The following is a 13,971-nucleotide window of genomic DNA, read 5'->3' as shown; positions in this document are numbered from 1 at the left end:
TAATAACTGTCATATATTAAGGGAGCGTAGAGAAGCTCCAAGAGTAGGAAATACTATCATTAATGGGAGGCCTCACTTGCCCCCATGTAGATTATATCATGGTCCAATATGAAATTTGCCCAGGTGCCAAAAAAACCTACTTTCTGGGTGTAGCTTGTACAGATTCTCTGGGGGTAACAACTCTGGACAAGGTACTGGCCAGCAAGAATTTTGTTCAGAATTTTGCATTCAAAATCCCAGCCAGCTCTGACGTGACAGGGATCATAATGTCCTTAAATTCAATTTATGTTTCAGGAGCAGCAAAGGCAAGAGCTGTTGTGGCAGTGTTTAGTCTTCCAAAGTAGGTCTTCATATAGCGAGGAAAGAAATTAATCAAATAGTGAGACGCAGCCAAAAGTGTAAAATAGTTGCAAGTGGCATGTAATTCTTCAAACTAAACTAAACCATGACAGTCATCTGTCAAAAATACCAAAAAAGCTGAGCAGGCCAACAAGCAAAGTAAAGCAGCTCAGTATGGGTGAAAAGACATCTTTCAAATGTTTTTTCTTGAAATGTGAAAGGTGGAAAAGAACATAAAATCTGTGTCAAGCACAATAAGGTAGGCTAAAGAGTCATGCTGCTAAAGGTATGGAAACAGTTAGAAAATACTCTGAATTGCATCAAACCCAGGAAGCCTGCTGATAAGTTATCCATGCATAGGAGGAGTGCCCAAGGAAGATAAAGTCAGCGGAAGAGTGAAACAAATTCTCTGAGCCTTGCTTCACCGAGAAAGGGTTTAAGGAGATTCTCTTGCAAGAGGCTTTCTATTTTTTTAAGGAGTGAACATGTCGGGGAATTTTTCCCAAAGCAAAGTGGCTGCGAGAGAGGGTATGAGAACAAACCATTGAGAAGGATGACGTATAAGGCAGGAGGTGATACTTGTTGCAGAGTTTTGAAACAAGCTAAATGGAAAGTTGCTGATATGTTGCCTCATGTGTGTAACTCCCTGAGTAGGCCCGCCTTGGTGCTCTAGAAACAGAATGTAACAAATGAGCTGTCAGTTTTCCAGGGTTTCTGTGGAGACTGAGAACTCAAGGACGGGCATTTTCGGCTGATTGGTTGTTTGCCAGGGATTGGTGAATGGGACTAGTGAACATGGGTATAAATGTGAAACAGTGACAAAGACTAGGCCTGACTTTTGTTGCCGGGGCGTTGCCTGTCAGGACTTCTAGCGTTCTCTGAAGGTATTGCTGAGCTGTTGTCTGGTTGATACAGTCCTTACTAAAGCAGGGCCTGTTTCAAGGTGGGATCAGTTTGCTTTGGGCTGTGCAGTCATGGCCAGTTTGCTCAATGAAAGGAGGTTGTACCCCTCACCCCAAGTCTTCCCAGGGTCTATGCCGTTCAAGGGATGGAGGAAGGGATAGGTGGGGATGTCACAAGTTTGCTGGTTGTATTAACTCATTTGGAGCATGAAAATCCCAAAGGCTGAACCACAAAGTCTGAAGAATCTTGTTTTGAAAGTCTGGATGTAAATTTGCAGATGAAGTTCAGTAGAGACCAATTTCAGTGTAATGCACATGGAAGGATTTGCAATTCTTATTTCCTGTCCACAAAATGAAGTGTGAACTGACTTTCTAGTCAGGAAAAAATCATACAACATATATAATCAAATGAAAAAATAAGCTCTCTGCCAAGATGTGGCTAATAAAGGACAGGACAGGTTAGAAATTATTAGGAAGGAGTTAAAAAAAGAAATAGAAAACACCATCGTGCCTCTACAAATCCATGTTGGTCCCCTCTCCTGATTCAGGAAGTAGTGGAAGTTGCTGAGCTACAGAGTAGATGTCAAAGATCATCAAGGGTATGAAGGAGCTTTTGTGAAAGAGTAAGTAGCTTGGAAAAGAAGTGACTGAAGGGGCCATGGGGATATTCTTTAAAATCATTAGTGTCATGAGGAAAGTGAAAAGGTAAGATAAATGACACCCAAATAAAACAATTGGGAGGCAACTTCAAAACAACAGGTGTTTGTCCTGCAATACGTGAATTGGGGTGCTCACAGTCACTGCATGTATGTCAGGAGTTTACTCAGGTTCACGAGTGATTAGGCAGTCTGTGGGAGAGAAACTTGCTGTGCAACTTAGCAGTCAGGACAGTTCAGTATCAAATTCTGGGCACTGACTGCTGACAGAGAATTACTGCAGATGCTGATCAAGTATTGTTGCTGAAAACTGCTAATAGAAACTTGCACTGAGAAGCATGAACTATAGTGCATTTGCAGATAACAGAGAGAGGCAAGGCCGCATATTGCCCTTTGCTATGTGAAACTTGTAGCATAAGATTTTATCAAACTTCCAGGGGGAAAAAAAAAGTCTATGATGATCCTGTTTAATTTGGTCTTACTACCCTAGCCCTCGATAACCCAACACCAGGTTAAGTCAGGTTAAGTGTATCCTGTATGCATTTAGCATTGCATTGGAACAGTACCCCTGCAAAATTCCTCTGACATTTGCAGGATTAGAACCTCAGCTTGTATTTTGTGCATCATATATTGAAAGTCATAGTCCATTTCTAGGTAAAGATACAAAACTAATCACGTGTTACTCTTGCTTATCTCTGTGTCTCATTTGTAAAGATTGCTCTTTTGAAACTTGATTCTTCAAAGGCCTACAATTATTGGGATATTGAGGGCATAAACCATAAGACAGTGTTTACAGAAGTTTTATTGTAGCTTGTGCTACTACAAACTGTGATTAGTGCAAGACATTTTCTGTTTCGTCCTTTGAGATCTCAAGTGCAAAACAAAACAACAAATAAGTAAGCTGAAAAGATTCTGGGTACAGTGAATGAGAGGAACAGATTTGTTAAGTTCCATATTCCTCATGTATGAATAACATTATGCAAAAAATCATTTGGTGTAATTAAATAATTTCCTCTTGGGGTTTTTTGGTTTTGGTTTGGTTTGGTTTTTTTTCAGAAGTTTTATTGGAACTGTATGAAGGTTCTTCCTTGTATTGACTATGTGTAAACTCTTGTGTTAAGATTAAAATAGCCACTAAAAAGAACTGAAACCAACAATTAACAGTTAGTGGAAAGGAATCCATGTTAACAGTTTAGAGTTTAATGTCAGTCTATATGTATGTAAATATATATATGCAGATATACATATCTATGTATCTACATGTATATAAATACATAAAATTAAGATACTTTGTATATAGCATAAATAATACATTGTACAGCGCATACTTCTTATTAAACTGTGAAAAGGTTTTAAAACTTGCTCTTATGGTTAGTGCTGGATATGTTTTCAATTTCTTGGAAGCTTATGTAAAATATCTGTTTTTTTGAATAACCTAGAGAAGAAAGAAAGAAGTGGTAAGCAGTACAGTAATGTTTGGTTTCTTAATTCGTAATAAATTGCAACCCCAGCTTCCTGTATGCTGGAAATCTTCTGATCCCCTTGTTTGCTTGGGAGCAGATTGCATTAAATCAAGTACAGCAGTCTTTCGGACAAGGCAAACATTTTATCTTGTTGCAGCTTGGACACCCATCCAGGAGCAAATCTGCCTGCATGTGGCATGTTGTTTCACCCCAGGTGCAGAATTTGAATTTTAACTCATAAGTTATTTTAACATTCTATTGTTTCTATGTAGGTTGCTATCTTTCAAGATAAGGTTGGAAGTAATAACTTTCATATTCCTGTCTATTAAAAAATAGGACAGGTTGCTGTTTGTTGGTTTTTCAGCTAACCTTGACAGGCTTGGTTTGTAGCTCCCAACGTATTTCTGGTGTTAGGAATGGCATTAAGGTGCGTCAACACTGTTTAAATTTGTGCTTTGTCTTGAACTGCACGTGACAGTGGATGTTGTCTAACCATTTCCCTTTTGCTGTAAAATTATTTTAAGTACTTTTTAAAGACTTAGATACTTAACATTATTACAGCACAAAAGAAGGAAGGGTTGCTTACGCATTTGGTTTTGAAAAGTGTGACCTGTGGTTAAGTTCTGCTTTCTGATATGTATGGAGGGATATATGTGACTTGAAGGGCCTGGTAAGTGCATGGAAGACAAAGCCTGTACTGTACTATTTCTCTTGATATTGAATATTGCTTGACACCATTCCAGTCAAGTCTCTTAGAGCTTTATCTAAGCAAGATAATGCCTTTGTTGTTTAATAAATTAAGGTAGCAATAAGTTTAGCTCTTTATGTGCATTTCATGCATATATTTATAACACATTTAGTGCATGATGTGGGCTTTTGTGCATTTGACGTACTGGCTGCTCTTTTAAGGTGTTTTGTTGAATCCTGTAAATGGCTTTATATGCAACTGAAGCATGACTCAAGTGGAAAATACTGAAGTATTGAATTTAATTGGATGAGGCATATAAATCTGTAAAATCAAAACTAAACAGCCCCACCCCAAAACACTTTCCAAAATTGTGACAGCATCTTAAAAATTTTATATAACATAAAAATAATTCTGCAATAGGAAAACAGGCAGGATAGGAGAGTAATGTTTTTAAATTACTGAAAGCTTGCCTGCAGCATTTGAAATCCCAACAGTGTTACATGAAAAAGATGAAAGCAAAACTTGGGGATAAAATTGAAACCAAATATAAACAAAAGTGAAACCAACTCCATTGGTTTTCATTTCCCAGTTGGCAAAAATGAAAGAATAAACACAGAGGAAAGAAGCAAGAGAACCGAACTTGAAAAATTAATTCAGTTTTACCACTTATTTAATCTGTCATCTAAGTTTGACTGCTGCATGGCAGCACTCCCTTAGCAAACTACACAACAGAGGGTAGGGGCTGCACTCCTGGTTTATCCGGGTACCACTTTTCACAGCCAGAGGTTTGGGCAATGGCCCTGCAGTAGGGGAAGTGGCATCTTTTTCAGTCACGGAAGTGCCGTTTTGAAATGCTGTGGCAAACACGTACACAAAGTACAGTGGAAGTGATGACATCCAGGAGGGTGAAAGGGAGTCAGTCTTTCAGCTGGCCAGAGCACTTGAGCTTTAGTCATGTTGAGATTCGAGTTGCTAATAGGATCGGGTATAAAATACATGGTGGGTTTTTTTTGCATCCCACCTTTGGAGTCATCCACTTACATCTGGGGCAGATCAACAGTAACCAAAGATGTAATCCACTATCAGCTTTGCTGATGGCGCAAAGTGACTGTGAATGGTTTCACTCAATTTCCACAGATCAGTCAGCAGCTAGAATGTACTTTGTGACCTTGAGGACTATGTGGTGAATTAGTCAAAAGATGGCCAAACATTGGATGGCTGTGTAATCTCAAATGAATGTCCTTCGCCTATTTAGAGATGCAGGCTCCAGGCCTGTATCGAAAAAAGTTGGGTGTTGATGAGAAGCTTGGACAATCTCTGCTCTGCTAAAGCTGTACTGGGGTGAAATGAAAGACTTTAATTCCAGAGGTCTAACCCTCACACACTTGAACACATTGCATTCAGGCATATAAAAACTAAATTCTTTGGATGCCAAAACAATTCTGGAGATTTGAGATTGATGAGGGAAGCCAAAGAAGTCTAGCTTTTTTTAGTTTAATAATATTTATGCAGCTTAAATGAGAAATGAAGATGAGTTGAGTTGTCTCACTCTAGCTCAGTAGTATTTTAGGAAACTTCTGAGATAGAAACAGCTGCTGCAGATCACAAAGTTAGGCTGTCTAATTGCTGTTGGTCTGTGGTAAACACAAAAACTTTAAATTAAGAGCACATTTTGTAACCCATCCTATTAAGTATTCATATCTTGTATGTCCTGTGGCAGAGGAAAGAGTAGCATTTTCAGAAAAAGGAGCATAGATCATATAATTTCAAGAAGCATAAGTACAAGCATTTTATACTTAGTACACCCTAGGTGCAAGCCCTTCAAATGTGTGTACAAGAGAAAGACATTTCTCTCTTAAATTCTCCAGTGTCAAGCAATATCTCTCTAATAACTAATTCAATTTATTATTTGTGCTCAACACATCTGCTTCTTTCATGGTGCTGTTTTTGTAACTGTAAATAGTTCATGTGACAGACATGTTTCCAGCCCACAGTGTGGGTGATTCAGAGGATCCCAGCCCCCAAGTCTGTGCCTGCCATGATCTGTCTGTAAAGAAAGTGTCTAAGTAAGCATGAGAGGGTTTTTTACAAATCCAAACTTGTGTATACTTTTCATGAATACCTTTTCTTAGAAGTAAAGGAGAAATAGCTTTGCTGAAAGGGCTGGGTCTGCTTCTCTCAGTGAGGTTAGGCAGAGGTAGTTTATGTCTTTTGCTGCCGGATCTGGGTGCTGTGCTAGCGATTAGAAGTTTGGGTAGCAAAGGTGTAGTTGTGGGTTAGCTATTAACTTCAGTGGTAGGAACTGCCCTTGCCCAGACAATAAAATGAAAGCTTTAAGCAAATATTAAATCGCACTTTAGTGTAGTGTACAAATAGTTCTTGCTGTGTGTTGCAGAACAGTGTGTTATACAAACAAAGGTAGCTGTGAGAAACAAGCCAAATCCAAGCAAGGTGGATTACATCAGGTGCAGGTCATGGCCGGTGAATGTGAAACTCTTCCTTGAACACATTTCTCAGTGTTTGCTCTCTGGAATAATTATTTCTGTATCCCTTGAGTGCCTCTAAAATGTCTTTGTCTTCTTGCAGTCCTGTGTGAGCCTCACAAGCCATCAGTGAGGGAACAATGAGATTAAGCACTTTTCTTTTACAACGGCTCTTTTCTGATGTATAGCACCCTATAAAGCACTCATCCTGTACTTAGGCAAAGGAATGTTAAGCAAGACACTGAGATAAAGGCTACCCAGGCTTTAAAAGGTACTCTCACAGTTTAAGATCCTGATCTTGCAGGTATGCACATGCATAATTTTCCACTGCTTTCAGTGGGATCCATGTAGTAAAAGTGCTGTTAAAAGTTTTAGGGATGTCTCCTGTAAACCTAGAGATCATGAGAATGCAGTGGTCTAACAGAACCATGCCGTTGAGTTGCATCAGTGAAGTGATTCTTTATAATGGTTTGAGCTTTAATAGCCTTCTCGTTTTCAGCGGGCTGGAAAATTCTTTATGTATCAGGTGTCAAATGCTGAGCTTTCCTGGCAGCTTTAAAGAACACACGAAGTTTGTCTTCCATGGATTCCAACTGACACAGCTAAGCAGCAGCAGCAATTACGTGCGGGTATTCAGGAGTGGATTCACATGGGAGCGCTTAATCCAGAATAAAATTGATTATTTTGAGGATAACTGCTCCTCAATGCAAGGAATTAATTACTCCCTGACAGCCATGCCAGCAAATCTCTTGTTGTAGACAAGCCCCTCCCAAACTTACCTGAGTGAAGTACAGGAAAGTCACCACCTCTCTTCTAGGCAGCATTTGAGAGAAAAATATTTAAAATCCCAGATACTGAGGACAAATCAGTCCTGAGATGTAACACAAACCTTAAGACGAAAACAAATCAGGTATTGGATTGATTATTAATAATCATTTTATCTCTGCTTTTGAGACTCTAGGAGGAGGTGGCAAGGGAAGTCTTCTGCAGTTGCATGCTGTAGAGTGTCTCTTGTACAGATGTGTTTTCATCCTGATGCCACCAGTATATGGTGTTTCCCATCTTCACTCCCTGTAAGACCTGAGAAACAAATGAAAGAAACCCCCAGGAAACAAAGTATTCTTTTAAAGCTGAAACTGATGCAATAATTTTGTATTGTCACCACTTGCAGACATCAATGTGTGTGCAAATGATCATCGTGGTAAGGATACTTCAGAATGATCTTTAGCAATCTGTTAAAAGCCTGGCCCAAATTCCCAGCTGATGTAGGTTGCTGCAATGCCAGAGAAGTGAACGTGCTCAGCCACAGACATTGTGTTCTTCAAGTGTCATGATAGTGTTCAACACAGGAGCCAGTGCAAGGAAATTTCATTGTGGGTATTGAGAGGCTGAAGCCTTGCTTCATTATGGCTAAGTCCAGAAGCAAAAAAAGAGCAACCTTCTGGGTTTATTGTATTAAAATGAGATGGCTTTTCTTCAGTGAACTTCTAGTCTACAAATCCAAGGGTTAACTTTAATGAGGCCTGAGATCACTGCAAAATAACAACTCCTGTCTTTGCTGCTGAGGGAAAATAAGCTCTGCATGGAAACCGAAGAGTCTGTTTTGATGTGTAACATCTGAATCCCAGCCAGGGCATATTAACACCCTTTGGGTGGAACAGAAATGCTGTAGGGCTGATGAAACAGACTCTATATACAGTATGAGTTCTCACTGTACATTTTCGTGAGCATGTTTAACATGCAGTCTGTAATGCTGATTTCAATACGTTTGAGTTATTTTTGCCTTTGTTTTATTTGGTTGTTGTTTTGTTTTCAGGGAAAGTCAGGTTGGTTGTTTTTTGCCCTCTGTTTGTACCTTAAGGATAAAAGGGCCTTTCTTCTTTCTACTTTGTATATCTTTCTAGGGAACAGCAGCAGGAGAGGAGTGCATGCTCAATACTTCCCTCCTCCTCCATCTGCCTTGCAATGAGGTGGATACAACCTGGACACTGCATTGCAGAGCCTTGGAAAGTTGGGTAGCTGTTGCTAGCATGAATCTGTCATGCAGAAGCCTGGTTTCCCAGGTTTTTCACCATCCCACAAAGCTTTCCTCTTAGCAGCCATAGCCTGGTTGTGGTTCTGCCACATTTTGTTTGGGAAACTAGGGAAACAAGTGAAGTATTGCCCAGTGGTTGCCTGCACAGGTTCTTCTTAATGGCCAGGGCATGCCTTACACCAGTGTGACCAGGACCTGTGCTCTCCCACCCTGCCTGTTGTCCAGTTCTTGGCTTTCTGGCCTGTCTTGATGAAGTTGCCTCCTTCCTGCAGGCACCGGAGAAAATAAGGTACCACCTTTCCTGGCTGCACTGAACTCTTTCTTGGTGATGGGCAGGAAGGACATAGTCTTTTCTGCAGTCAACAAAGCATTAGGAAAGAGCAGGAAAAATACTGCCATTGCTACAATGTGGATCAAGAGTTACAGACAACACAGGAGCAATTGACCATGGCGAATACTTTAAGGAAGCTCATGGCAAGAGGTGCTTAGTGAGAAGCAAACCTGCCAGTGATGTTTCTCCCATCCCTCCCTGTTCAACAGGGCATCACTGACAGAATAATGGTAAGGAAAAAGAGGCACTATTACATGCAGTTTAAAAGACCAAAGAGGGTAGGTTTTGCTTTCTAACTAGCTGTGAATCCAGAAAGTCTCTTACTGGTCTTTATGGGTTTTCTTGCTTCAAATCTGTTTTCTAAGCAAGGATTTCATTTTTAACCCGTAACCCCTGTACCTCTAAGAATGGCAATGTCCACTTTTCCTCGTTTACTACTCTTTAATGAAGTGTTTTGCTGTTGGTTCCAAAAAAAGATATGGATATTTGCATAATTTGGGATTATCAGAAAGAAGGCATGTTCTCAGCACCTGTGGTAAGATTCTCCTCCACTTCATGGCAGATGGAAAATGTACCAGGCAGAGGTTTTGTCTCCTCACAGGCTGTGGGGAGGGGGATTTCAGGTGTCCACAGTCAAAGCAGCTGAGTAAAGCGCATTTCTATTGCTCTTTCAGCATCAATCTCACATTTCTGAAGTAATTCTGAGCAGCTGAGTCTACCAGGTTTTCTTACCTGGGAGAAGGCTCTATACCTCTGATGAACTTGACTTCAGAGCAGGGCTTTGCTCAGAGTACAAATGGTTAAATCTTTGCAAGTAGTATTCACAGCAGAATAGCTGAAAAAGGTGGTCTTATAAGCAAAATCCTGTATGAAGGAAGAGTTCAGTCTGTGACCAAAGAGCAGAATTTTGCTCCAAGTACTGTTCTTTTAAAAAAGATCATGTTTCCTTGTATGCTGGAACAGTCTTGGCGCAGACACAAATACAGAACCCAGTTCTCTGAATCCTAAAATTAGCGTATGGTCTCATTTCAGCATATCTCTTTGGTCACATGGGATGATTGATGCTTTTCTTAACTCCATCAGCCTTAGCAAACAAAGGGAATAGTTTAAAAGTTTATCAGCAAAGCACAAGTAAAGATAACTTCACAAAAAAAAAAATATTGCTGGTTCTGTATTTGCAGAGAAAAGATAAATCGATACCATGAAATATTCTGTACATGTCCTCTGAGGGACAGATGTTTTTCCACAGCTTTGAGCAAAGGCTGTGTCACAAATGTGCCTCCAAGATCTTATCCCACCTTAAATTTTCACAACCATTAATAATATTTCCATATACTGACAAATCTTTAAACTAGGTACTTTGTGATAGGGAAAGAAGAACTGCTTTTCTGGCTTTTTTTTTTTTTTTTTTTTTTTTTGTTCCACAGAAATATACTTTTAAGAAAGTACCCACAGGCATAGAGTAGCTTCTGTTTTTGGGATAACCTTTTCAGTTATCCAGATGCTGCCAGAGTGAAACTGAAGGAAAGAGAACATCGTGTACTGCTCAGATGTAATGCCTGCCATGCCATTGCTTTCACTTTCTGTCTACAACTGCTGTAATTCTAGTGAAGAGCTCTTCATTCTCAAAGGTTACACTTTCTGTATGGCAGGAGTGTTATCTCTGTCAAGGAAAAAAAAGTCAGACTTACTAGAATGTTCTAGTGGAGAGCAGGGAGGACTACAAGCTCTTTATCAAACATTATGGAGTGAAAATATGTGTATATGCAGATTGCAACCAGTTTATACCTTGTTGGGGAATAGCCTTCACCATGTTCTTCAAGTTTCTAGTTGCAAAAAATAGGCTGAACTGACCACAGGACTAGCACAAATAGTGCAGTAATTAAAGCTTCAAAGAAGATCAAAATAATCCCTCCATAAACTGTGGTGGCAGCCCATGCATGGGCCATGCTTCTTGTACGGGAAAGGGTCTTCACAGGCTCCCAGTGGCCTCCCCCTCCATGCAAATGCCAGTGATTGGGGCTGATGTCTTGCCCACTTGCTGCTGGCTGGGGAATAATTTTTTTTGATGACTTAATGTCAATTGGTATATTTAAGCTCCCACCCCCAAAACAGAAAATGCCCCTGACTATGGCACCCTCTGATACTGAGACAGGTGGTAAAAAGAGCAAGAAAAGGACAATTATATTCATGGAGCTACCAGTGTTAAGATATATTTGTAGGAGGCATGGTTAAAAATACTGGTTCTTGAAGACTGGCTGTCTTATTAAGAATGTCTTACTAAGAATCATAAGGTGATACCCTAGCAGGTAGTCCTACTTACAATGTCTAAATGAGCTTCTCTTTTCAGATAGGGCAGGAAAATGCTTTCCAAGGTTCCATCTGGAGTTAACTGTGTTTCCTGGTGATTATTCTTCCTTTCGTCCTCCATGAGACAGTGATAAACCAGAAGAAAACACAAACAGGAATTATTTTCAACATAATGCCAGAAAGACTCCAACACTGGGTCTCTGGGATTATTAAGTGTTTTCCTGTGCTCTCTGCAAAGAGATTCTGGGGGTCAGTAGCATCCAGATTTAAAGCTGTTGTCTAAAAGCACAGGAACAGTTTTGGATTAAGGGGTTCCTCCCTGTCCTTCCCACCTTCTCCTTCCCACTCCTATGCCAGAGTGCCTTCCTCTCTTGTTTGTGCTGTTATGTGTGCCTTTGAGCAGGATGGGAGCCATGGTCCAGGTTCAAACAGATAAAAGAGACCCCGCAGAAAGAGGTGTTGCTTGTGAGCCTGCTAAGTTCCTGGACTTATTCAGAAAGCTGCCTATGCAAGGAGTAGTGCTAGCATGCAACAAAACTGGGATGGGACTGAAGGGTGATGGAATGATGGAGTACAAGGTGCTTCTTTGCCACTGGTGGAGCTGCTGCTGCTCCTTCCCCCTGCAGCCCCATCTGGCTCTGCTCCTCTCCCTGGCTACCTCCACCCGTGGTCTCTGCAGGGTGGAGGAAGATGGTGTCAAGTGACCCAAGGCAGTCATTAAGCCATTTTCCTCCTGGTTAACCAGAGTGTGAAGGTTCAGGCAGGCAAAAGTAACCAGGCTTCTGGAGAGGTTTGCTTAGGCCAGTGAATGGGTACCCACAGCTCAGGAGATCATGGTAGTGGTGAAGCCAGTGAGAACTGGATGCCTTGACAGCTCTGAAAATACTGTTATACATGCACTTGCCCCCAGTACAAAAAATACCACTGGCTGCATGTAGCTTCTTCTAGATGTGAATGTGCAGGGGAAGTGCAACATTAAGGCTGACCAGGAGCGGGAGGTAGGTGCATAAGTGCTTTAATTTTAAAGGCTGCTCCACATTACAAAAGTTGATGTTTTGTTTTCTGTAAAAAGATCGACTGTTTCTGCTTTTTTTCTTTCTTCTGGGTAAACACTGGAGAGAGGCTGGCAAGAAACTTCACATGCCTGCTGTTTTGTAGGGCTCACCTTAGTTTCTGACTTTGCAGGTTTGTTTCATATTTGATACATTCTGTTGGATGGTGAAGCTGGCATGGTGTTAGGCAATGGCCCCTGAAACTTTACATGATTTTGCTGCCTATTTCGGAGCATTTCAAAGGTCTTTACAAACTGCAATAATTCTTAATGTCAGGTGATTGAGTCTGTACTCACTGATGGATGGACTCCAGGTTCTCCCACCTGGAGCCAGTGGAATAAGGCTTCAAGTGCACCCAGTAATGCCATTTATGGACGGACAGGAGCTACTTTAAAGGCACTGCAGAAGCTGATGTTTCTTTCTGTACAAATAAATCATGCATTTGACAGCTCTGGATGGAGATATGGCACCTTTATTTCCCACAGGCAATTACTCAGTAGAGTTGACTTGGTGTTTTCATCAAAAGGATGTTGTTGATATGCAACTGCCAAAAACCGTGCTACATTTTAACACCATTGTGGTCAGTGCTGTCCTGAGGCAAACAGGTCTGGGAATGTCTTCTGAAGACATCCAGCTTTATTTTCATCAGCATGTGCTCTTAAAGGAGCATGGGGTGGGGGCTGTGTTTTGATGAGCTGAAGCATGGCTGTACTTGTCCCTCTGTGAAGGACGTAACTCCAGAACTCCCTGTTCCCTCCAGCTGAACATCCTTGTAGGATTATTTTTAGCTGGGTTTGAATTTATTTTCAGATGAACAGGTCTTGGGAGTCACTCCTCCCTTCTCACAAGCCAAACTTCTCTCTTGATTACCTTGGATTAATTTGTCTTAGTGTGGGTGATGGATGTGAAGGTGTGTGCTGCAGTTGCTAATCCCAGAGGAATCCCAGGGTGCCAAAAAGATGAGCACCTCTCTTCAGCATCTGCAGGGGAGCAGCTAGGGAAGCCCCCAGGGATGTGGGGGGGAACAGACAGGCTGGCTCAACTCTGCCATTTTGGGCAAGACTGGCTTCCTTGTAGTAGCGATTGTCAGGAGCTTTCTCATTTCCTGAAGTGTATTGCTTTTGCACAAAGGCAGCTTCTGTTTCTTCCATGTTGCCTGTCCCAAGTGGGATTGTTGCTGCTGCTTTCAAGATGACTTTTCTGCCTTCTGTCTAATTTGTTCATTCAGATGGGCTTGAAATTTGTCTTAGGGGCTCATTATCCAGAAGATGAGTCTGACTGCTAAATGGGAACACTCATATTGAATGTTGAATCTGATGCACCGTGTTTCCAGGAACTGTCCCGAAGTGCATGCATACTTAAAAATACCTTACAAAGAAATGCATCTGTTGCAGATAATTATTTCTTCCTTGTCAGACAAATAAAAATTTACTCATGTTTTTAGTACATTGGCACTTGGATTTTTCAGCTTTGACTCAAACTGTAGTAGGGGAAGATGGTAGAGATCTGTACACATTCTACAACCTGGATGAGGATTGTTGCTGCCAATGGGAGGGGGATGCAGCAGCACAGCCAGCTGTTTGCCACCAACCTGGGGGCTGAGAAAACTGTACCTGCATCACCCTGGCCCAGAAAACATCTTGCCTCTTACACAGAGAGGGGATATGCACAAGGCCTTGTCCACTGTTGGGTTCCTGGGGCTGGCTGGTTTT

At 41.2% G+C, this 13,971-nt stretch overlaps 1 protein-coding gene across 3 annotated transcripts in view; it reads left to right on the top strand.

The window, feature by feature from the left end:
* IRF2 (interferon regulatory factor 2) overlaps window positions 1-13,971 on the top strand; it is a 41,358-nt gene that overhangs the window by 2,913 nt on the left and 24,474 nt on the right. The gene's annotated exons all lie outside the window — the stretch shown is intronic.

Source organism: Coloeus monedula, assembly GCF_965178545.1.
Source record: "Coloeus monedula genome assembly, chromosome: 5".
Taxonomy (NCBI): Eukaryota; Metazoa; Chordata; class Aves; order Passeriformes; family Corvidae; genus Coloeus; species Coloeus monedula.
This window is presented reverse-complemented; position numbering and strand designations above follow the sequence as displayed.